The sequence below is a fragment of the Anomaloglossus baeobatrachus genome, chromosome 4 (genome assembly GCF_048569485.1).
Source record: "Anomaloglossus baeobatrachus isolate aAnoBae1 chromosome 4, aAnoBae1.hap1, whole genome shotgun sequence".
Classification (NCBI taxonomy): domain Eukaryota; kingdom Metazoa; phylum Chordata; class Amphibia; order Anura; family Aromobatidae; genus Anomaloglossus; species Anomaloglossus baeobatrachus.
In genome coordinates, this window is record NC_134356.1 from 112,443,712 (window position 1) to 112,471,037 (window position 27,326).

The following is a 27,326-nucleotide window of genomic DNA, read 5'->3' on the forward strand; positions in this document are numbered from 1 at the left end:
GAGGGGTGCTCGTGGTCCGCTGGTCAGGTGGATCAGTGTTCATTCAGTGTTCATTTTAGATAAAACTCTTTATGAAAGAGAAATAACCACCATACTAAATGACAACTCTACCTAAATGCGTTTGAATGGGGACCCAGCAAATATTTTTCCTACCAAATAACAGAATATTCTACAACAAGGTTATGATTGGGGGATTCTAAACAAGAAAACCTAGGATTACCTTATGGTGGATATTCCTATTTGCCCCATCTTTCAGGGTCTACCCAAAGTTCACAAGGATACCTTCCCCCCTCCGTTAAGACCCATTGTTGCTAGCACGGGATCGCTAACCAGCCACCTTTCAGATTGGTTAGACAATATTTTACAACCGCTCATGAAGCGCACCGTCGTTTACATAAAGGACACAAAAAGCCTCCTCCAGAATCTTAGGGAGATGAAATGGACTGAACATTCCTTTTGGATTACTAGCGACGTAGTTTCACTCTATCCCTGTATTCCCCATGAAGAAGCTTTACAAGCCCTATTTTTCCATCTTGATAAATATAGCACTCTGGATGACATCCATAAAGAATTTATTCTTACAGTAACTGGTTATCTACTTAAACATAATTTCTTCCAGTTTAATGGAATATATTATTTACAAATCACAGGATGCCCTATGGGAGCTAGTTTGTCACGCGCTCTAGCAAACTTATACATGGCATACTGGGAAGAACAATACATACATACCGCAAACAATCCATTCCTCACACACATCTGGTCACACACGTACGCTAGGTACATAGGAGACCAGATGTTTATCTGTGATCATAAAACAGATATCACTCCGCAGGAGTTTATCAAATCATGGAGCACATCTCTGAAGAACAATAACTTGAATCTGCGGTTTTCAGTTAATCTATTTTACCCATTCTGCCCCTTTTCTTGACATACAACTATCAATACAGATGATATCGAGACTAGAGTTGAGCGCGGTTCGTGGTTCGTGGTTCTCCAGTTCTAGGCTCGAATGATTTTTGGGCTGTTCGAGATCGAACTAGAACTCGAGCTTTTTGCTAAAAGCTCGATAGTTCTAGATACGTTCGAGAACGGTTCTAGCAGCAAAAAGCAGGGCTTTTTACAGCTACAGTGTGCAGGAGCCATCGCTGGCAGCCTGCCACAAGCTGGTAACCAAGATAAACATCGGGTATCCAAGCAAAGCGCTTTGGTTAGTAACCCGATGTTTATCTTAGTTACGTGCAGGAAGCCCACACTTTCCCGCTCAGCTCGCTCCACCCCCTCCTGCCCGCGGCATGTACACATACATACACATACACAAACACACACACACACACACATCCACCCCCCCCCCCCCCCGCCCGCCCGCCCGCTCGCTCGCTCGCTCGCTCGCTCGGCTTACCTGCGGTGATGAAGTCCCGCCATCCCGACCTCAGCGCTGTCACTGTCCTCCATGGCCGCCGCTTGTCACATCACCTATCGCTTCCGACCCGAGACTGACTAGCGGTGACGTCACGGACCTCTCGCGATACTTGATGTGAAGGCGCCGGTCATTGACCTCAGTGACAGGGGCTGTCAGTGTGCTGGAGATCAGCACAGGTAATGTACCTCACTGACAGCAGCACTTGTCACCCCCCCTGCAGTGACCTGGGCTGACCCATTGATGTTAGCTCAGGTCACTGCACTGCTCTCCCAGCCAATGGGGAACATCCTGCTCTTCATTGACTGGGACAGTGTGCATCGTCATGGCAACCCCTTGGATTACACCAGACCTGGATTTGTTTTTCAATCTAATAAATTGGTTAAAGAGGGAATGTTTTGGGGAGTGTTTTTTCAAATAAAAATGTGTTTGTCGTGTATTTTTTTTTTATTACTGACTGGGTTGGTGATGTCGGGTATCTGATAGACGCCTGACCTCACCAACCCCAGGGCTTGATGCCAGGTGACATTACACATCTGGTATTAACCCCAAATATTACCCCGTTTGCCACCGCACCAGGGCGCGGGATGAGCTGGGGCGAAGCACCAGGATTGGCGCATCTAATGGATGCGCCACTTCTGGGGCGGCTGCGGCCTGCTATTTTTAGGCTGGGGAGATTCCAATAACCATGGACCTCCCTAGTCTGAGAATATCAGGCCCCAGCTGTCTGCTTTACCTTGGCTGGTGATCCAATTTTGGGGGACCCCTACGTGGTTTTTTTTTTAATTATTTATTTAATTTAAAATAACAGCGTGGGGTGCCCTCAGTTTTGGATTACCAGCCAAGGTGAGGTTGCCAGCTGTGGTCTGCAGGCTGCAGCCGTCTGCTTTACCCTAGCTGGCTACAAAACTAGGGGGAACCCTATGTCATTTTTTTTTTCATTTTTTGGGCTAAATACAAAGCTAAGCACCCCTTAGTGCCATATGAAAGGTACCAAAGGGTGTTCCACTTTTTCTCCATTTTTTTCTCCACTTTCTCTCCACTTTTTCTCCACTTTTTCTCCATTTTTTTCTCCTCTTATTCTCCACTTTTTCTCCACTTTTTCTCCACTTTTTCTCCTCTTATTCTCCACTTTTTCTCCACTTTTTCTCCACTTTTTCTCCACTTTTTCTCCATTTTTTTCTCCACTTTCTCCACTTTTTCTCCACTTTTTTCTCCACTTTTTCTCCTCTTATGCTCCACTTTTTCTCCTTTTAATCTCCACTTTTTCTCCACTTTTTCTCCACTTTTTCTCCACTTTTTTCTCCACTTTTTCTCCTCTTATGCTCCACTTTTTCTCCACTTTTTCTCCACTTTTTCTCCACTTTTTCTCCACTTTTTCTCCTCTTAATCTCCACTTTTTCTCCTCTTATGCTCCACTTTTTCTCCACTTTTTCTCCACTTTTTCTCCACGTTTTCTCCACTTTTTTCTCCACTTTTTCTCCTCTTATGCTCCACTTTTTCTCCACTTTTTCTCCACTTTTTCTCCACGTTTTCTCCACGTTTTCTCCACTTTTTTCTCCACTTTTTCTCCTCTTATGCTCCACTTTTTCTCCACTTTTTCTCCACTTTTTCTCCTCTTAATCTCCACTATTTCTCCACTTTTTCTCCACTTTTTCTCCACTTTTTCTCCACTTTTTTCTCCACTTTTTCTCCACTTTTTCTCCTCTTATGCTCCACTTTTTCTCCACTTTTTCTCCACTTTTTCTCCACTTTTTCTCCTCTTATGCTCCACTTTTTCTCCACTTTTTCTCCACTTTTTCTCCTCTTATGCTCCACTTTTTCTCCACTTTTTCTCCACTTTTTTCTCCACTTTTTCTCCTCTTATGCTCCACTTTTTCTCCACTTTTTCTCCACTTTTTCTCCTCTTATGCTCCACTTTTTCTCCACTTTTTCTCCACTTTTTCTCCATTTTTTTCTCCACTTATTCTCCACTTTTTCTCCACTTTTTCTCCATTTTTTTCTCCACTTATTCTCCACTTTTTCTCCACTTTTTCTCCACTTTTTCTCCTCTTATTCTCCACTTTTTCTCCACTTTTTCTCCACTTTTTCTCCACTTTTTCTCCATTTTTTTCTCCACTTTCTCCACTTTTTCTCCACTTTTTTCTCCACTTTTTCTCCTCTTATGCTCCACTTTTTCTCCTCTTAATCTCCACTTTTTCTCCACTTTTTCTCCACTTTTTCTCCACTTTTTTCTCCACTTTTTCTCCTCTTATGCTCCACTTTTTCTCCACTTTTTCTCCACTTTTTCTCCACTTTTTCTCCTCTTAATCTCCACTTTTTCTCCTCTTATGCTCCACTTTTTCTCCACTTTTTCTCCACTTTTTCTCCACGTTTTCTCCACTTTTTTCTCCACTTTTTCTCCACTTTTTCTCCACGTTTTCTCCACTTTTTTCTCCACTTTTTCTCCTCTTATGCTCCACTTTTTCTCCACTTTTTCTCCACTTTTTCTCCACGTTTTCTCCACGTTTTCTCCACTTTTTTCTCCACTTTTTCTCCTCTTATGCTCCACTTTTTCTCCACTTTTTCTCCACTTTTTCTCCTCTTAATCTCCACTTTTTCTCCACTTTTTCTCCACTTTTTCTCCACTTTTTTCTCCACTTTTTCTCCACTTTTTCTCCTCTTATGCTCCACTTTTTCTCCACTTTTTCTCCACTTTTTCTCCACGTTTTCTCCACGTTTTCTCCACTTTTTTCTCCACTTTTTCTCCTCTTATGCTCCACTTTTTCTCCACTTTTTCTCCTCTTAATCTCCACTTTTTCTCCACTTTTTCTCCACTTTTTCTCCACTTTTTCTCCACTTTTTTCTCCACTTTTTCTCCACTTTTTCTCCTCTTATGCTCCACTTTTTCTCCACTTTTTCTCCACTTTTTCTCCACTTTTTCTCCTCTTATGCTCCACTTTTTCTCCACTTTTTCTCCACTTTTTCTCCTCTTATGCTCCACTTTTTCTCCACTTTTTCTCCACTTTTTTCTCCACTTTTTCTCCTCTTATGCTCCACTTTTTCTCCACTTTTTCTCCACTTTTTCTCCTCTTATGCTCCACTTTTTCTCCACTTTTTCTCCACTTTTTCTCCATTTTTTTCTCCACTTATTCTCCACTTTTTCTCCTCTTATTCTCCACTTTTTCTCCACTTTTTCTCCACTTTTTCTCCACTTTTTCTCCACTTTTTCTCCATTTTTTTCTCCACTTTCTCCACTTTTTCTCCACTTTTTTTCTCCACTTTTTCTCCACTTTTTCTCCACTTTTTCTCCACTTTTTCTCCACTTTTTCTCCTCTTATGCTCCACTTCTTCTCCACTTTTTCTCCACTTTTTCTCCACTTTTTCTCCTCTTATGCTCCACTTTTTCTCCACTTTTTCTCCTCTTAATCTCCACTTTTTCTCCTCTTATGCTCCACTTTTTCTCCACTTTTTCTCCACTTTTTCTCCTCTTATGCTCCACTTTTTCTCCACTTTTTCTCCTCTTATGCTCCACTTTTTCTCCACTTTTTCTCCACTTTTTCTCCACGTTTTCTCCACGTTTTCTCCACTTTTTTCTCCACTTTTTCTCCTCTTATGCTCCACTTTTTCTCCACTTTTTCTCCACTTTTTCTCCTCTTAATCTCCACTTTTTCTCCACTTTTTCTCCACTTTTTCTCCACTTTTTTCTCCACTTTTTCTCCACTTTTTCTCCTCTTATGCTCCACTTTTTCTCCACTTTTTCTCCACTTTTTCTCCACGTTTTCTCCACGTTTTCTCCACTTTTTTCTCCACTTTTTCTCCTCTTATGCTCCACTTTTTCTCCACTTTTTCTCCTCTTAATCTCCACTTTTTCTCCACTTTTTCTCCACTTTTTCTCCACTTTTTTCTCCACTTTTTCTCCACTTTTTCTCCTCTTATGCTCCACTTTTTCTCCACTTTTTCTCCACTTTTTCTCCACTTTTTCTCCTCTTATGCTCCACTTTTTCTCCACTTTTTCTCCACTTTTTCTCCTCTTATGCTCCACTTTTTCTCCACTTTTTCTCCACTTTTTTCTCCACTTTTTCTCCTCTTATGCTCCACTTTTTCTCCACTTTTTCTCCACTTTTTCTCCTCTTATGCTCCACTTTTTCTCCACTTTTTCTCCACTTTTTCTCCATTTTTTTCTCCACTTATTCTCCACTTTTTCTCCTCTTATTCTCCACTTTTTCTTCACTTTTTCTCCACTTTTTCTCCTCTTATTCTCCACTTTTTCTCCACTTTTTCTCCACTTTTTCTCCATTTTTTTCTCCACTTTCTCCACTTTTTCTCCACTTTTTTTCTCCACTTTTTCTCCACTTTTTCTCCACTTTTTCTCCACTTTTTCTCCTCTTATGCTCCACTTCTTCTCCACTTTTTCTCCACTTTTTCTCCACTTTTTCTCCACTTTTTCTCCTCTTATGCTCCACTTTTTCTCCACTTTTTCTCCTCTTAATCTCCACTTTTTCTCCTCTTATGCTCCACTTTTTCTCCACTTTTTCTCCACTTTTTCTCCACTTTTTTCTCCACTTTTTCTCCTCTTATGCTCCACTTTTTCTCCACTTTTTCTCCACTTTTTCTCCACTTTTTCTCCTCTTAATCTCCACTTTTTCTCCTCTTATGCTCCACTTTTTCTCCACTTTTTCTCCACTTTTTCTCCTCTTATGCTCCACTTTTTCTCCACTTTTTCTCCTCTTAATCTCCACTTTTTCTCCTCTTATGCTCCACTTTTTCTCCACTTTTTCTCCTCTTATGCTCCACTTTTTCTCCACTTTTTCTCCACTTTTTCTCCTCTTATGCTCCACTTTTTCTCCACTTTTTCTCCACTTTTTTCTCCACTTTTTCTCCTCTTATGCTCCACTTTTTCTCCACTTTTTCTCCACTTTTTCTCCACGTTTTCTCCACTTTTTTCTCCACTTTTTCTCCTCTTATGCTCCACTTTTTTCTCCTTTTTCTCCACTTTTTCTCCACTTTTTCTCCACTTTTTCTCTACTTTTTCTATGGTCGGTCTACCCATTAGCTCTGCCATGCATAGTGTAGCTCTACACCTACTGCACATGTTACTTTATGATTGACATCTCTTTCGTACCAGAGCTGTCTAAGCCTACTTTGACCCCATACTTGTCATTACTATATTGTCCTTGTACTGTATTATGACATTTGTATCATGTGTTTCATTTCTTGCTGTGTTGCAATTTTTTTGCTGCATCCCAATTGTACCTCTACATTGTTCGAGTTTATGTTATTGTTCTCTCACTCTTATGTGATACTGATTATTGTCATTTTTCATGATTACATGCAGATAAGTCCAATCTGACGAAGGCTCAGGCCGAAACGTCATTTGTAACTTGTTTTGGACAAAAACATATATGCTTATGAAAAAAAAATTTTCTTAATACGGACCAATAAAGAGTGATTTTGCATTACTATCCGTTGTGACTTACTGACTTAGTCTGGGAGATATAGAGTGCCGAGGTTACTCACTAATTTTATCTATTATTACCTCTGAGCACCTATATACCAGTGAGCAGAGCTTCCTCTACAGTAGTTCTCCTGATTAGGCATGCCCTTACCTCATGAGCAGGGCATTGCAGCTTTGGTAGCAACCATTACGACATGGACTCTGCTGCTGTGGACCCGGGGAGAGTGAGTGCAGATTCATTGCACCCACACTCCTCACATGAAGGGTCCGCACTCCTAGAAAATGGGGGATACGTTCCCTGAGTGTCTCCCCCCCATATTCTAGACGGTCCAGAGTCGTCGTGGGACCCCTTTATTTTTTTTCTTACAATAAATTGGTGAAAGAGGAAATGTTTTGGGGACTGTTTTTTCAAATAAATTTCTTTTGTCGATTTTTTGTTTTTGTTAGTACTGACAGTTTATGATGTTGGGTATCTAATAGACGCCATGACATCACAAACTGCTGGGCTTGATCTCAGGTGACTTTACAGCTAGTATCAACCCGATTTATTACCCCGTTTGCCACTGCACCAGGGCACGGGATGAGCTGGGGTGAAGCGCCAGGATTGGCGCATCTAGTGGATGCGCCACGTCTGGGGTGCCTGCGGCCTGCTATTTTTAGGCTGTGAAGGCCCAATAACTATGGACCTTCCCACCCTGAGAATACCAGACCACAGCTGTCCGCTTTACCTTGGCTGGTGATCCAATTTGGGGGGTCCCCTACTTTTATTGTGTAATTATTAATATTTATAAAATAATTATAAAAAAGAGCCTGAGGGGACCTCCACATTGGATCCCCAACCACGGTAAAGCTGCCAGCTGTGGTTTTCAGGCTACAGCCGTCTGCTTTACCCTAGCTGGCTATCAAAAATGGGGGGACCCAACGTAATTTTTTTTTTTTAACTATTTTTTAAATAGAAAAAATTAATGGGCTTCCCTGTATTTTGATTGCCAACCAAGGTAACGGCAGGCAGATGGGGGTGGCAACCCATAGCTGTCTGCTTTATCTGCGCTGAGAATCAAAAATACCGCGGAGCGCTACGTCATTTTTTTAAAGATTTATTTTTACAGCACTGTGATGTCCAGCAATCAAAATACAGGGAAGCCCATTTTATTTTTAGTTATTTAAATAAATAATTAAAAAAAATATATGTTAGCTCCCACTGCATTTTTTGTATTGCTAGCTAAGGGTAATCCAAGCAGCTACTGGCTGCTAACCCCCACTGCTTGGTGTTACCTTCACTGGCAATGGAAAATCCAGGGAAGCATTTTTTTTTTTTTTTGCCAAAAAGCTACAAAAAAAGGACGTGAGCTTCGCCATATTTTTGTATGCTAGCCAGGTATAGCAGGCAGGTGCTGGAAGAGTTGGATACAGCGCCAGAAGATGGCGCTTCTATGAAAATGCCATTTTCTGAGGTGGCTGCAGACTGCAATTCGCAGCAGTGGGGCCCAGAAAGCTCAGGCCAACCGGTGGTGCGGATTCCAATCCCAGCTGCCTAGTTGTACCTGGCTGGACACAAAAATGGGGCAAAGCCTACGTCATTTGTTTTCTAATTATTTCATGAAATTCATGAAATAATAAAAAAAGGGCTTCCCTTTATTTTTGGTTCCCAGCCGGGTACAAATAGGCAACTGGGGGTTGGGGGCAGCCGTACCTGCCTGCTGTACCTGGCTAGCATACAAAAATATGGCGAAGCCACATAATTTTTTCAGGGGGCAAAAAACTTCTGCATACAGTCCTGGATGGAGTATGCTGAGCCTTGTAGTTCTGCAGCTGCTGTCTGTCTGTATGGAGAAGAGCAGACAGCAGCTGCAGAACTACAAGGCTCAGCATACTCCATCCAGGACTGTATGCAGAAGTTTTTTGCCCACCAAAAAAATGACGTGGGCTTCGCCATATTTTTGTATGCTAGCCAGGTACAGCTGGCAGCCACGGGCTGCCTCCAACCCCCAGTTGCCTATTTGTACCCGGCTGGGAACCAAAAATATAGGGAAGCCCGTTTTTTTTAATTATTTCACTTATTTCATGAAATAATTAAAAAACAAATGACGTGGGCTTCGCCCTATTTTTGTGTCCAGCCGGGTACAACTAGGCAGCTGGGGATTGGAATCCGCAGTACAGGTTAGCCCGAGGTTTGTGGGCGCCTCTGCTGCGGATTTCAGTCCGCAGCCGTCCCAGAAAATGGCGCTCTCATAGAAGCGCCATCATCTGGCGCTGTATCCAACTCTTCCAACAGCCCTGGAGCCGGGTGGCTTGTTGGGTAATCATGAGTTAATACTGGCTTTGTTTTACCAGCCAGTATTAAGCCAGAGATTCTTAATGTCAGGCACGTTTGACCCTCCCATTAAGAATCTCCAATAAAGGGTTAAAAAAAGACACCACACAGAGAAAAAATACTTTAATAGAAATAAATACACAGACACATTAGAGACTCCATCTTTATTACCCCTGTCAGCCCTCCACGATCCTGCTCTTCTGTCTGTTTTCTTTCTAGTGTAGTAGTAGTGACGATTGTAGTGAGGGGCATCACTTGGGGCTGGGGAACCTCCATCCTAACTACAATGCTCACTACAATCGGGAAGCAGCGTGCAGCCTTCACTCCGTGAGTGATCACTGCTGGCTGCTAGCGGTAACGCTGACAGACGCGTTACCATAGCAACGGTGCTCCCGGAGCCGCGGTTAGCGGTGACGTCACCGCTAACTGCGTTGCTATGGCAACGGTGATCTCCGTTAATGACCGGCTGTGTCAGCCGGTCCCTAACGGAACGGGGAGTCGACCGTGTGCTAGAGCATGTCGCCGGTACACGGCGATACACATATGTGCACCGTGTACCGGAGAGATGCACTCGCAGGTCCTACATGACGTGTCATAGTCATGTGACCAGTCTGTAGCCAATGAGATAATAGCCACGTGACTGGTCACATGGCTATTTTGACGTCACGATAGGTCCTGCTTCTCTGCTGGCAGTGCAGGTCACCGGGAGGATTCAGCGATCATCGGATGGAATAGCGGCAGGAGACAGAGTGCAGAAGGGATCGCGAGGACCGGTAAGTGTTATGGCAATGTTTATTAACTGTTTGTGTACATTTATAATGCATTTTTATGTGTTTGTGATTGCCTCCCATTATAGCCTATACGTTCGAGTTCGGTTCGTCGAACGTTCGACGAACCGAACTCGAACGGGACCCCCGTTCGGCGAACCGGCCTCGAGCCGAACCGGGACCGGTTCGCTCATCTCTAATCGAGACAACTCTGTACAGGAAAGAGATCAGTGGAAACACCACCTTACATGCGGTTAGTTGTCAAACTCCACACACTCTACTCCATTTACCGGTAGGCGAATTCCTCAGGGCCAAGAGGCTATGTTCCTCTGAAACCTCCTTTTCCACAGAAGCCAAGAACATCAGGAGTAGGTTGAAGAGGAGAGGGTATACCGACCATTCTTTGCATAGAGCACTATGCATCTCTAGAACTAGGTCACGTGATGATCTACTGAGGGATAAATCTAAGAATAATACCTGTAATGAACGTGTTACCTTTTCCACCCCATATAGCCGGGATATTTCAACATCAAAACAATTTTTTTTACAATACATTGCTCTCTTACAGCAGGATAAAGAATTAAATCATAAACTCTCATACGGTGTCAATATTGTGGCTACAAAAGCTAAAACTATAGGTAACATCATATCACCTGGCTTATACACAGCTGTGAAACCCAGCAAAACATGGTTGAACACTACAGGCTCCCATGCGCGTCACAACGATGTGGTCTATGCTAATACATGCATAGTACGAAACAGTTTCCAGGAGCCAATGGGGAAATTTTCAAAATCAATTCTTTTATCAACTGCTCATCATCACATGTAGTATATAGAGCCTCTTGCCTTATCTACAATAAAAATTATATAGGATGTACATCCCGATCTCTTAGAACATGCATATCAGAACACATTAGAACCCCTTCAGAATTATCAATTACTACAGCAGGCAATATGCAGAAAAAACGCTCCTCATTGGGGCTCACTAAACATTTTCAGGATTTACATGATGGGGTTTTCACCTCCATAAAGGTGGCAGATATTGAACACATTATCAGACCACCCAGAGGGAGTGACTGGTTTGCAGCTTTACTATACGCAGAGGCCAAATGGATCCTTAAATTAGATACCAGGCAACCATTGGGGCTTAATTTTCATTCAGATTTCCATTTTATCATTTAAATATACCTTTTGGGTTCTATTCTGCAACCAATTACCACCAGATATGATCCAATTTATAATTTGCAGATGAAATATATCACTTTTTTTTTTTTACCCTGCAGGTCCCCCTAGAATTTATATTAATGAATGCATATAGGTAGAATAATTATTAATTGATTTATGGGAATTAGTTTATAACAATTTTATAGTAAATAATTACAACTATTGGACTTTGTCATTTTATTGATACCCACAAATCTTTAAATAGGTCATAAACCTTTCCTTTTTCTACATAAGCACAAACAACCTCTAGAATTTAACCCCTTAACGACCGCGGGCCGTAAAATTACGTCCTAGCGGTCATAATGTTACTGCCCGCGGTCTGCCGGCAGCATCATGCTGCGATCGGCACACATCTCAGCTGATTTTCACAGCTGAGATGTGTGCCTGCTACGCACGAGCAGAATCGTTATCTGCTCGTGCCATTTAACCCCTTATATGGCGCTGTCAATATGTGACAGCGACATTATAAGCGCGATCGCGGTAAACGTTTACTTACCGCCCGATACCGGAAGTCACGTAACGCGATCACGTGACTTCCGATAGTTGTTATGGTAGCACAGCGTCATGTGATGACTCCTGTACTACACCTGACTTGTTTTCACTTTTGCTGTGCCAGCGGCACAGCAAAAGAAAAAGAGAGCGTATCTGCTGTTTACAGCCTTGTAGCTGTGATCAGCAGATACTGCAGAGCGATCGGATTGCTGATCACAATAGCCCCCTAGGGGGACTAGTAAAATAAAAAAAAGTTAAAAAAAGTTTTAAAAAATTAAAAAAAAAACAAAAAAACCTAAAAGTTCAAATCACCCCCCATTGAAAATTAAAGGGTTAAAAAAATATACACACATTTGGTATCGCCGCGTTCAGAAATGCCCGATCAAAATATAAAATCAATTAATCTGATCAGTAAACGGCGTAGCGGCAAAAAAATTCCAAACGCCAAAATGACTTTTTTGTCGACACAACTTTTGCGCAAAATGCAATAAGAGGCGATCAAAACGTAGCATCTGTGCAAAAATTGTACCGTTAAAAATGTCAGCTCGAGATGCAAAAAGTAAGCCATCACTGAGCCATAGATCCCGAAAATTGAGAACGCTACGGGTCATGGAATATGGCATAAAACATGCGCCACTTCCGATTTTTTTAACCCTTTATATAAAAGTAAACCTATACATGTTTTATGGCTGGCAGTTGGGGGGACAGCGGCGTGGCGATCGGGGGCAGCGGCGGGGCGATTGAGGACAGCGGCGGGGCGGGGACAGTGGTAGATCGGGGGGCTATAACTTACCGATTGGCGACTGCTCTCCTCAGCTTTCAGGGACGGACACAGGTCACCGGCACCAGATCCACGGTGATTGGAGAGATCGGTCACAAGACCGGTCTCTCCAATCAGAGCTGGGGGCGGGTGAAGCACTGATCACCCAGCTCCAGCCAATGATCAGAGCTACAGCTGCTCTGATCAGTGCTGGATTTCAATGTTCCAGCCATTTTCAATGGCTGGAACATTACAGTGACTGTAATTGGCTGAGCGGCGTTAATCAGCCAATCACAGCCTCTGTAGGTTCAGGCACCACCCCTCCTGAGGTCAGGCAGAGGTCCCCTCCTTCCCGAATCTACTAGTCGATTACACCGATCGCACTCACGGTGGCTCTGGGGCCACGATTTCGCCATGACGTATTGGGTACGTCATGTCACCATGACGTACCCAGTACGTCAAGGGTCGTTAAGGGGTTACTAAAAAGCATTTATAAAGTGCATAATGCACATATTATATTGTAAACAGAAATATGAAGTACAAAGTATAAGGAGAGATGCCATAAGGAAAATAATAAAAAATGCAAATAATAAATTAATGGGTAAATATATTAATATTAACCTGTTCATGACTGCCGATGGTAAATCAGCGTTGGCGCTTGCTAGGTTTAGCACCGAAATTTATTCACGGTCTGTGGTCAAAATGAGGTCGCAGCCCCCTGCGCGCTACAATCGCCGGGTTTGTGGTGCAGAACGGTACTTCTGGCCAGAGACATCATCGGGACCTGATGATGTTAACTCTTTGAGACCTTCTATATGCCACAATCAATTGCGATTGCAACACATGGAAGTCAGAATCAGTGCGCTCCTTCTCTTACCTCTCCGGCTCCTCATGACATGATCACAGGAGAGCTGAGGGTCGTCAGCCGAATGTCACATGATGACCTCTGCGCCTGTCAGGCCCAGCCTGCAGCAGGGTCTGACAGGCGATTTGACAGTATTATGCATTACCATGCTTTAGTTTCTGTGCAGTTTTTAGGAAGTTGTCACTTTTGGGTATTTTCTGTCACCTAGGCCCCTCAGTCACTTCAAATCTGATGTTGTCCCTAAAACAACGGTTTTGTAAATTTTGTTGGAAAATTGAGAAATTGCTGATAAACTTTGAACCCTTTAACTGTCTAACAAAAATAAAAAATAGATTTCAAAAATTGCGCTGATGTAAAGTAGACATGTGGGAAATATTAATTACTACTTTATGTTCTATAATATGTTGGATTAAGGGTATAAAATTAAAAGTTTGAAAATTGCAAAATTTTCGCCAAATTTCCAATATTCTCTCAAATGCAAAAAATATTGTTCTATATTTACCAGTGTCATGAAGTACAATCACTGGGATCTGTTGAAGCGTTCCAGAGTTATAAGCTGTGAAAGTGACACTGGTCTGATATAAAAATATTGGCCTGGTCACGAAGGCAAAAATAGGCACTTGCGTGCAGGGGTTAAATATTACTTGTATCATAATAACCATAATGAAATTGTTGCACAATGTTTTTCTCCACTTAAGATAATCATCTTTTTTATTCTTTCCTCATAGGTGCCACACATCAAACGGAGTTATCAAAAAATGAAATTGCTGTAACAGGTATGGTTTTAATTATTATTAATTTATTATTATAGTTATTATTAAATTTTATTATTTATTAAAATATCAGCTCGGAAAATGACGTGAAATTCTCCCAGGTTAGTATCGCTCTGTGCTCATGTCTGAGTGATGCGCAGGATTGTGCGAGCTGTGGAAAGTGTTTGTTCGGCTCAAAATTTACTTAAATCCAGCGTTAAGAGATGTCTTGTTCATGGAGAATTAAAAAGAAAAAAACACAACACTGCCCACCCACCTCCAGGAGTGTTTTGCTTTTGGCCCATAGCAAAACATTTCCGGAGGTGGATGGCCGGTGTTGTTTTTTTTTTTCTATTACCTCTGGATTTAAGCCAAATTTAAGCTGAACAAACACTTTCCGTAGCTCGCACAATGCATTTCACTGTAAAAAAGAGCACCTAGGGTCTTATCCAGTGGTGAGGACGGAAAGAAGAAGTAATTGGTGGGCTCACCTGGTTGAAATCGTAATGTGCAAGTAATTATAGGCCTGCTGCAGATCCCAGAGCAATGGAGATGAGAGTTTTGAGTATAATCTGGACCTTATTCCATGAAACTCTATAAGCACTAACAAGGACGATAGAAGCGGTTTTAGAATTCTTTTATTAAATGCCGTATTGGTGGGGGTAGCACCAGGTAACTGAACACAATCAACCCTTCCCAACTGCCTTTTTTTGATTCACTCTGTCAACTTTACTCAATTAAACTATATAAGCAGTAATAAGGAACGATAGAAGCGATTTTAGAATTCACCCTTTAAAATGGCATTTTGGTGGGTAATTGAATTCAAGTAATTGAACACTGAATTTTTAAATACTCTGTTGACCTTACTCCATTAAACTTTATAAGCACTAACCAGCTGAGAGCAGCAATTTTGGAATTCTATCTTTAAAATGGCATTTTGTTTTGTGAAGTAGGTAATTTAATGCAATCAATCATGTCTAACTACCTTTTTAAACTCACTGGACCCTAAACAGATATATCACCCTGCACTAACATGCTCTAATAGCAGCAGTTATGGAATAATCCCTTTAAAATGGCATCTTCTTTGTAGCAGTAGTGGGTCATTTACAACAATCAATCCTACCTAAATGCCTTTTTACAAATATGTATCCTAATGAGGCATCACACCTACACATCAGTTTTACCATATAGTGAACACAGTGAATAAAATATCTCAAAAACCATAGTGCTATTGCTCTTTTTTTGCAATTTTTCTGCATTTGGATTTTTTTTGCCGTTTTCCAGTACACTATATGGTAAAACTGATGGTTTCATTTAAAAGTACAGCTCGTTCCGCAAAAAAATGAGCCCTCACATGACCATATTGACTGAAAAATAAAAAAAAAATTGAATACCTTTTTTTCCCATATCCTATAGGCCTAGTTTTCTCCTGGACAAGAAATGGTCCATATCCCACAGTTTGTCTCCCTTCTTTACATAATATTTGAAAGTATTTTCTATATTTCTTATTACTTTCTTTCAGATTAATCATAAAATCATACACAATACACATACACTTTGCACATTTTTTTCATTTTATTTTATTTTTCATTCCTGGATAAGGAATTTCATTATACTTTTTTTTACTTTACTCCACTTCATTCCGTTTTCACATTTTCAGTCCATTGAGTTAATATTATTCACACCTGTTTTCTATCCCTAACAATGGTCACACCCTCAAACCTCTCTCACTCAGGTATTTGTCTGACATATAAACCCGGTATCATAGGCTGTATAGGTTATTTATGATTAAGGACTTATTGTTTTTATGTACTGGTCCGAAACACGTCAAGATCACCCATAATTTAATGTTCACCCTGCGGTTTTCTTCCGTGAATTTTAACATGCTTTAATAAAGAAATTTTTTATATTTTACTGGAATTGGTGCTGGGTCCAGCCAGAGAACTAGCTATTCTAAAGGAAGGAAAGATGAATAACTCTCTGCCTCAGAAAATAGATAAAGAATAGCAAGCCCCCCACATTCAAAGACTGCGGTGATATAGGAAAACACAATACACAGATAGATGATAGGATTAGCAAAAGGTGAGGCCCTACTGACTAAATAGGACAGGACAGGAAAGGTACTGATGGTGGCCAGAGAAAAACCCTGCAAAAATCCAACAACCTGATAGTACAAAAAAGCCCTCAGATCGCTAGATCTGAACTCTGTCCTATAACAGGCGCTCTTGTCATACCAATGAACAGAAATCAGGAGCCATTACAAATTCAAGAAGCAACAAACACATGGACTTATAGGAGCAATACTCCAAACATAGCTGCAGGGAGCTTTCCAGCTAAGCAACTGAGAGGGAAGATCCCTGCATGCAAATAAACTGAAAACAACCACAGCAAATGACAAACTCAGATAAGAGCAAAAAGAACCAAACAAAAATAAAGAGCCTAGCACTTATCTGGGGAAGATGTGGTCTGGAGCAGGATGATGCAGGCTGGTGAACAAAGAACAACTGACATCCGACATAGCCTGCTATCAGACCAGGGTTTAAATAAGCAGAGAGTTAGCAATGGAAACGCCCATTGCTCAACACACCTGGTCTCTGTCCAAACCATTCCTGGCCACAAGAGGGAGCCTCACAGCAGCCAAAGCATAACTGACATTCACAACAGGGGTGTGTGTATGTTTTGGGTGGAGGTATGTTTTGTGCAGTGTGTGTGTGTTGGAGGAATAGTCCTGGGGAGAGAGGAGGATAATAGGAGGAGCAGTCCTGGGGGAAGAGGAGTATAATAGGAGGAGTAGTCCTGGGGAGAGAGGAGGATAATAGGAGCAGCAGTCCTGGGGGAAGAGAAGTATAATAGGAGGAGTAGTCCTGGGGAGAGAAGAGGATAATAGGAGGAGTAGCCCTGGGGGGAGAGGAGTCTAAAAGGAGTAGTCCTGAAGGTGAGGAGTATAATGGGAGGAGTAGTTCTGGGGTGGAGTATAATAGGTGGAGTAGTCCTGGGGGGAGGTGTCAAATAGGAGTAGTCCTGGGGGGAGGAGTATAATAGGTGGAGTAATCCTGGGGGGAGGAGTCTAATAGGAGGAGTAGTCCTGGGGGGAGGAGTATAATAGGGAGTAGTCCTGAGGGGAGGTGTATAGGTGCCCAATGTGTGTGGGGGGCGTGGCTGAGCGGGCAAAGCATGAGGGGGGCGTGGCCGAGCGGGCAAAGCGTGGGGGGCGTGGCCAAGTGGGCAAAGTGTGGGGGGGCGTGGACGAGCAGGCACAGTGTGTGGGGGGCGTGGTCAAGTGGGCACAGTGTGCGGGGGGCATGGCCAGGCCAAGCCAAGCGGCCAATGCATGTGGGGGGCGTGGCTGGGCTGAGCGGCCAATGCGTGCGAAGGGCATGGCCGGGCGGAGCCAAACGGCCAATGCGTGTGGGGGGCGTGGCCGGGCTGAGCCGAGCGGCCAATGCGACGGTTGTCAATGTAATAACTCATTTTGGAGCAAGACAGACAGACAGACAGAGAGACAGACAGAATAAGGCAAATATATATATAGATAACGTGGCGGACATTACACAGCAACATGGGGAACATTATAAAGCAACATTGAGACATTACAAAGAAGAATGGGGCATATTACACAGCAGCATGGGAGACATAACACAGCAGAATGGGGTATATTACAAAGCAGAATGGGGATATTACAGAGAAGCAAGGGTTTATTATACAGCAAAATTGGAGAAATTATACAGCAAAATTGGGGATATTACACAGCAGAATGGGGGATAATACAGAGCAGCATTGGCTATGTTACAAAGCAGAATGGGAGATATTACACAGCAGCATGGGAATACTACACAGCAAAATGGGCATATTACACAGCAGCATCAAAGACATACAGCAGAATGGCAGATAATACACAGTAGCATGGAGGATATTATACAGCAGAATGGGGGATATTACAAAGCAGAAAGGGGACATTACACAGCACCAATGGGGGATATTACACAGCAAAATGGGGATATTATACAGCAGCATTGGGTAGATTATACAGCAGCATGAGGTAAATTACACAGCAGCATAGGGACAATATATACAATATACATATAATGGGGGACTTTACTCAGCAACATGGGAGACATTATACAGAAGAATGGGGGGTATTACAAAGTAGAATGGGGGATGTTACACAGCAACATGGAGTACAATATACAGCAGAATTGGGGATATTAGACAACAACATGGGGAACATTACAGAGCAACATGGGGGACATTACACAGCAGAATGGGGGATATTAATAAGCAGGATGGGGGATATTACATAGCAGAACGGGGGATGTTACACAGCATAATGGAAGATATTACATAGTAGCATTGGGATATTACACAGCAGCATGGAAGACATACAGCAAAATGGCAGATATTACAAAATACCTTGGAGGACATTATACAGCAGCAGAGGGAGACATTACACAGCAGAATGGAAAAGAATACACTGCACCATGGGGTATATTATACAGCAGAATGGGGTATATTACAGAGCCAAATGTGAGACATCATACATTAGAATGGGGAATATTACACTGCAGCATGGTGATATTATACAGCAGCATAGGAGACATACAACAGAATGGCATATATTACAAAAAACAGGGAGGACATTATACAGCAGCAGGGGGTCATTACACAGCAAAATGGAAACAAGTACACTGCACCAATGGGGATATTATACAGCAGAATGGGGGATATTACACAGCAGCATTGGGTACATTATACAGCAGCAACAGGAGAAATTACACGGCAGCATGGGGGACATTAACCCCTTAACGACCGCGGGCAGTAATTTTACGTCCTAGCGGTCATAACGTTACTGCCCATGGCCTGCCGGCGGCACCATCCCGCGATCGGCGCACATCTCAGCTGATTTTCACAGCTGAGATGAGTGCCTGCTAGGCACGAGCAGAATCGTTATCTGCTCGTGCCGTTTAACCCCTGAAATGGCGCTGTCAATATGAGACAGCGCCATTATAAAACGCGATCGCTGTAAAGTTTTACTTACCGCCCGATGCCGGAAGTCACGTGACATGTCACATGACTTGCAGTGGTTGTCATGGTAGCACAGGGTCATGTGAGGACTCCTATGCTAGACATGAACCACTTTCAGTTTCACTTTTACCAGAGACCAGTGAAGCAGGAAGTGACCGTATCTGCTGTTTACAGCTGTATAGCTGTGATCAGCAGATAGTGCAGAGCGATTGGATTGCTGCAGAATGGCGGATAATAAAAAGTAGCATGGAGGACGTTATACAGCAGAATGGGGGATATTACACAGAAGCATGGGAAACATTGTACAGCAGAATGAGGCATATTAAAAAGCAGCATAAGGGACATTACACAGCAGCATGGGGTACATTAAACAGCAGCATAGAGAACATGACAGAAGAGCATGGGAGACATTATAAAGCAGAATGGGGGTATATTACACAGCAGCATAGGGGAGATTACACCGCAGCATGGGGAACATTACACAGCTACATGGGAGACATTATACAGCAGAATAAGGGATATTACACATCAGCAAAAGGGAACAATACACAGCAGCTTTTGGAACATTACACAGCAACCAGGGGGATATTAAACAGCAGAATGGGGGATTTTACACCGGAGCATGGGGAACATTACACAGAAATATTTAGGGACACCATACAGAAGAATGGGAGATATTACAAAGCAAAAAGTGGGATATATTACACAGCAGCATGGGAGACATTATACATTATACATTAGAATGGGGGTATTACATAGGAGCATGGGATACATACAGCAGAATGCCAGATATTACACAGTAGCAGGGAGGACATTATACAGTAGAATGGGGAACATAAGACAGCAGAATAGGGTTTATTATACTGCACAATGGGGTATATTATCCCTGAGCTATAGGTCCTGAAAAATGAGATCGCTATGGGTCACGGAATATGGCGTAAAACGTTTGCCACTTTTTTCAGAAAAACTTCCGATTTTTTTAACCCTTTATATAAAAGTAAACCTACACATGTTTGGTGTCTACAAACTCGCACTGACCTGAGGCAGGACACCCACAGATCAGTTTTACCATACAGTGAATAAAATATCTCAAAAACAATAGTGCTATCGCACTTTTTGCAATTTTTCTGCATTTGGAATTTTGTTGCCGTTTTCCAGTACACTGTATGGTAAAACTTATGATTTAATTTAGAAGTACAGCTCGTTCCGCAAAAAATGAGTCCTCACATGACCATATTGACTGAAAAATAAAAAAAGTTACGTCTCTCAGAAGAATGGCAAAAAACAAAACGGAAAGCGAAAAAAAATCGGCCAGTCATGAATGGGTTAAAAAGCAGAATGTGGAATATTATACTGCCGCATGGGTGACATTATGCAGCGGAATGGGGATATTACACAGCAGCATGGGGAATATCACATAAGAGCATGGGAAACATTATACAGCAGAATGGAGATATTACACAGAAAGATGGGAGGCATGCTGCAGAATGGCAGATAATACACAGTAGCATGGAGGACATTATTCAGCAGAACGGGGGGATATTACATAGCTACATGGTGAACATTATACAGTTGAATGGGGGATATTACACAGCAGCATGAGGGACATTATACAGCAGAATGGGGATATTACAAAGCAGCATGGGGGACATTACAGAGCAACATGGGGGATATTATATAACATATTTGGGGTATATTACACAGTAACATAGGGAACATTACAGAGCAACATGGGGGACATTATACAGCAAAATGGGGGATATTACAAAGCAGAATGTGGGATGTTACACAGCAGCATGGGGGATATTACACAAGAGCATGGGAGACATTACACAGCAGAATGTGGATATTACACAGAAAGATGGGAGGCATGCTGCAGAATGGCGGATAATAAAAAGTAGCATGGAGGACGTTATACAGCAGAATGGGGGATATTACACAGAAGCATGGGAAACATTGTACAGCAGAATGAGGCATATTAAAAAAGCAGCATAAGGGACATTACACAGCAGCATGGGGTACACTATACAGCAGCATAGAGAACATGACAGAGGAGCATGGGAGACATTATAAAGCAGAATGGGGGTATATTACACAGCAACATAGGGGAGATTACACCACAGCATGGGGAACATTACACAGCTACATGGGGGATATTATACATCAGCAAAAGGGAACATTACACAGCAGCTTTTGGAACATTACACAGCAACCAGAGGGATATTATACAGCAGAATAGGGGATATTACACTGTAGCATGGGGAACATTACACAGAAATATTTGGGGACACCATACAGCAGAATGGGAGATATTACAAAGCAAAAAGTGGGATATATTACACAGCATCATAGGAGACATTATACAGAAGAATAGGGGTATTACATAGGAGCATGAGATACATACAGCAGAATGCCAGATATTACAAAGTAGCATGGAGGACATTATGCAGTAGAATGGGGAACATAAGACAGCAGAATAGGGTTTATTATACTGCACCATGGGGTATATTATACAGAAGAATGGGGGATAGTGCACAGCAGCATTGCGGACATTATATATCAGCATGGGGGACATTTTACAGCAGAATGCCGGATATTACAAAACAGAATGGGGATATTACACAGCAGCATGGGGGATATTACATAGCAGAATGGGGGATATTACACAGCAGCATGAAGGACATTATACAGCAAAATTGAAGACATTATACACCAGAATGGGGGATATTAGAAAGCAGAATGGGGCATATTACACAGCGGCATGGGATATATTACACAGCAGCATTGGATATATTACACAGCATAATTGGGGATTTTGCACAGCAGCATGGGGATATTACACAGCAAAATAGAGATTTTACACAGCAGCATGGGAGACATACAGCAGAGTGCAGATATTAAACAGTAGCATGGAGAACATTACACAGCAGTAGGGGGGACATTACATAGCAGAATGGTGGATAGTACACTGCAGCACAGGGGATATACAGTAGAATGGGGTATATTACACAACAGTATTGGGTACATTATACAGCAGCATGGGGGTGAATTACACAGCAGCATTGGGTACATTATACAGCAGCATTGTGTACATTACACATTAGCATAAGGAACATGACAGAGGAGAATGGGAGACATTATACAGCAGAATGGGGTTATATTAAACAGCAGCATGGGGGACATTACACAGCAACATGGGGGATATTATACAGCAGAATAGAGGGATATTACACTGTAGCATGGTAAAAAATACACAGCAACATGGGGGATATTACAAAGCAGAATGGGGGATATTACACAGCGGCATGGGAGATATTATTCAGCAAAATTGGAGAAATTTTACAGCAGAATGGGGGATATTACACAGTAGCATGGGCAGGGCTGTATTTGGCCGTCATGCTGCCCTAGACACTGTATGTGGTCGCACCCTTTACTGACAAAGTAAAATTATGATTTTGTGCACACGACACCTATTTAAGACACTACTCTAACACACTTGAAAAAATGCTAAACACCATAGGAATGAAGATCTGCACTTGCTGCGCATACGTTCAGTTTTATTTTACTTATTTTAACAGCTTCAGGTTTTCAAAGACACTAAGTGGTTAAAACAGGTATTTGAACCATTTTTCATGCTGTTGTCACCAAGAAGTCGCTGACTAGTACTTAAAACAATTTCAATTTAAAAAAGATGCCAGTGTTTCCTAACCTGTCCTCCTCCTGAAAAACTCAATAGATTCACAGATATTTAAAGGCCATGGTGTGCACACACCCAAACCGTTCACATTCCCTTCAGATTAAGTAGTTAAGGCGCTTGTACACAGACTACAGTTGGCTGAACCCGGAGATAGACAGGCTCGGCCGACAGTCTGATTGTCAGAGGAGTGATGACCAAGCAGGTCCAATTTTGGACTGTGGATCCTTTTCTCTCTAAGAGGTGAGCCACTGCCAGAGATGTGCAGTAGCGTCTGTCTCATAGAGAACACGACCACTCAACAAAGTGAACACTCCTGTGTATGTGAGAATCAGGGAGACAGCTGCCAGCCGCATGATGGGACACCTGTCTATAGTGTATGGGAGAGTCAGGGAGATAGCTGCCAGCCAAAATGATGGGACACCTGTGTATAGTGTATGGGAGAGTCAGGCAGGATAACTGCCCGCCGCATGATGGGACACCTATCTATAGTGTATGGGAGATATAATGATCTACTATTAAATCTAATACATTAAATATTGCTACATCTACACAAATACATCACCAGAACCAACCTCAAATCACGATAACATTACCAGAACCACCATCTGCACACTACTACATCACCAGAACCACGATCTGCCCACTGCTACATTACCAGAACCGCCATTGGTATATGAATGCATAATCAGAGCCAAGCTAAAATCACTACTAGATCACCAGAACCATCATTGGTACATGACTACATTACGAAAATCAAGCTCAAATCACTACTACGTCACCAGAACTAAAGCTAACCCAACAGAAAATTGTCTGGCATGAAACTGCAGCTCCTAGTATGTATGTAACAATAATAAGGAGATACCAGGATTTGTTACCAGCCATCATCAGACTGCGGACAATACAGGAACTATAGTACTGTTAAACATTTAAAAAATACCTTAATTTTTGGGAGATATCTTCTATGTTTTAGGTACATTAATTCTGAGCACATTTATGTGGGTCTGGGTCCTGAGACCCCCGTAAATTGCTCAAAAGACCCCTTAGAAGTGCACGGCTCAGGACACAGGACTACTTTCTACAGCATTCACTCTTTGCTGTGTGTGCTCTTCTAAAAGAGCTTTTCAGCTATTTTGGGAGTTTCAAGAACAGATTCCTCACCAATCTGCTCAAAATTATTGGGCATAAGACAAAAAATTCTCCGAAAAGTTTAGTTACGTTTTGAGGAGCACTTTGATCTGCCCTGAGTAGAGCAGATCAAAGTATTGTAGTGCGCTTGTGCAGGACCTCAATGCCGACTACTGTGGATGACGTAGAGTGCATAATGCACCCAGGATTCAGAAGAAGGAGGACAAAGATGGCCGAAAGAGGAGGCGTTGCTATTGGAGAATGGAGACACCCATCCGTCCAGTCTGCACCGCATCGCCCTTTATGGTGTGGTGGCCGCAGCTTATAATCACCAAATCTGGTGACAGGTTCCCTTTAAAGAAGCACTCCGGTCATTTTTTTCCCCTAAAAAATTATTGTTCAGCTCACCTGTCTTCCTATGCCACAAAATCCGAGGGGTGCTTGTGGTCCGCTGGTCAGGTGGATTAGTGTTGATTTTAGATAAAACTCTTTATGAAAGAGAAATAACTACCATACTAAATGACATCTCTACCTAAAGGCGTTTGAATGGGGACCCAACAAATATTTTTCCTACCAAATAACAGAATATTCTACAACAAGGTTATGATTGGGGGATTCTAAACAAGAAAACCTAGGAATACCTCATGGTGGATATTCCTATTTGCCCCATCTTTCAGGGTCTACCCAAAGTTCACAAGGATACCTTCCCCCCTCCGTTAAGACCCATTGTTGCTAGCACGGGATTGCTAACCAGCCACCTTTCAGATTGGTTAGACAATATTTTACAACCGCTCATGAAGCGCACCATCCTTTACATAAAGGACACAAAAAGCCTCCTCCAGAATCTTAGGGAGATGAAATGGACTGAACATTCCTTTTGGATTACTAGCGACGTAGTTTCACTCTATCCCTGTATTCCTCATGAAGAAGCTTTACAAGCCCTATTTTTCCATCTTGATAAATATAGCACTCTGGATGACATCCATAAAGAATTTATTCTTACAGTAACTGGTTATCTACTTAAACATAATTTCTTCCAGTTTAATGGAATATATTATTTACAAATCACAGGATGCCCTATGGGAGCTAGTTTGTCATGCGCTCTAGCAAACTTATATATGGCATACTGGGAAGAACAATACATACATACCGCAAACAATCCATTCCTCACACACATCTGGTCACACACGTACGCTAGGTACATAGGTGACCAGATGTTTATCTGTGATCATAAAACAGATATAACTCCACAGGAGTTTATCAAATCATGGAGCACATATCTGAACAACAATAACTTGAATCTGCGGTTTTCAGTTAATCTATTTTACCCATTCTGCCCCTTTTCTTGACATACAACTATCAGGTAATTCCAATACAGATGATATCAAGACAACTCTGTACAGGAAAGAGATCAGTGGAAACACCACCTTACATGCGGTTAGTTGTCAAACTCCACACACTCTACTCAATTTACCGGTAGGCGAATTCCTCAGGGCCAAGAGGCTATGTTCATCTGAAATCTCCTTTTCAATAGAAGCCAAGAACATCAGGAGTAGGTTGAAGAGGAGAGGGTATACCGGCCATTCTTTGCATAGAGCACTAAGCATCTCTAGAACTAGGTCACGTGATGATCTACTGAGGGATAAATCTAAGAATAATACCTATAATGAACGTGTTACCTTTTCCACCCCATATAGCCAGGATATTTCAACATCAAAACAATTTTTTTTACAATACATTGCTTTCTTACAGCAGGATAGAGAATAAAATCATAAACTCTCGCAAGGTGTCAATATTGTGGCTACAAAAGCTAAAACTATAGGTAACATCATATCACCTGGCTTATACACAGCTGTGAAACCCAGCAAAACATGGTTGAGCACTACAGGCTCCCATGCGCGTCACAATGATGTGATCTATGCTAATACATGCATAGTACGAAATCGTTTCCAGGAGCCAATGGGGAAATTTTCAAAATCAATTCTTTTATCAACTGCTCATCATCACTTGTAGTATATAGAGCCTCTTGCCTTATCTACAAAAAAAATTATATAGGATGTACATCCCGATCTCTTAGAACACGCATATCAGAACACATTAGAACCCCTTCAGAATTATCAATTACTACAGCAGGCAATATGCAGAAAAAACGCTCCTCATTGGGGCTCACTAAACATTTTCAGGATTTACATGATGGGGTTTTCACCTCCTTAAAGGTGGCAGATATTGAACACATTATCAGACCACCCAGAGGGAGTGACTGGTTTGCAGCTTTACTATACGCAGAGGCCAAATGGATCCTTAAATTAGATACCAGGCAACCATTAGGTCTTTATTTTCATTCAGATTTCCATTTTATCATTTAAATATACCTTTTGGGTTCTATTCTGCTACCAATTACCACCAGATATAATCCAATTTATAATTTGCAGATGAAATATATCACTTTTTTTTTTACCCTGCAGGTCCCCCTAGAATTTATATTAATGAATGCATTTAGGTAGAATAATTATTAATTGATTTATGGGAATTAGTTTATAACAATTTTGTAGTAAATAATTACAACTATTGGACTTTGTCATTTTACTGATACCCACAAATCTTTAAATAGGTAATAAACCTTTCCTTTTTCTACATAAGCACAAACAATCTCTAGAATTTAACCCCTTAACGACCGCGGGCCGTAAAATTACGTCCTAGCGGTCATAACGTTACTGCCCGCGGTCTGCCGGCAGCATCATGCTGCGATCGGCACACATCTCAGCTGATTTTCACAGCTGAGATGTGTGCCTGCTAGGCACGAGCAGAATCGTTATCTGCTCATGACGTTTAACCCCTTATATGGCGCTGTCAATATGTGACAGCGCCATTATAAGCGCGATCGCGGTAAACGTTTACTTACCGCCCGATACCGGAAGTCACGTGACGCGATCACGTGACTTCCGATAGTTGTCATGGTAGCACAGGGTCATGTGATGACTCCTGTACTACACCTGACTTGCTTTCACTTTTGCTGTGCCAGTGGCACAGCAAAAGAGAAAAAGAGCGTATCTGCTGTTTACAGCCTTGTAGCTGTGATCAGCAGATACTGCAGAGCGATCGGATTGCTGATCGCAATAGCCCCCTAGGGGGACTAGTAAAATAAAAAAAAAAGTTAAAAAAAGTTTTAAAAAATTAAAAAAAAACAAAAAAACCTAAAAGTTCAAATCGCCCCCCATTGAAAATTAAAGGGTTAAAAAAATATACACACATTTGGTATCGCCGCGTTCAGAAATGCCCGATCTATCAAAATATAAAATCAATTCATCTGATCAGTATGCGGCGTAGCGGCAAAAAAATCCCAAACGCCAAAACGACGTTTTTTTGTCGCCACAACTTTTGCGCAAAATGCAATAAGAGGCGATCAAAACGTAGCATCTGCGCAAAAATAGTACCGTTAAAAATGTCAGCTCGA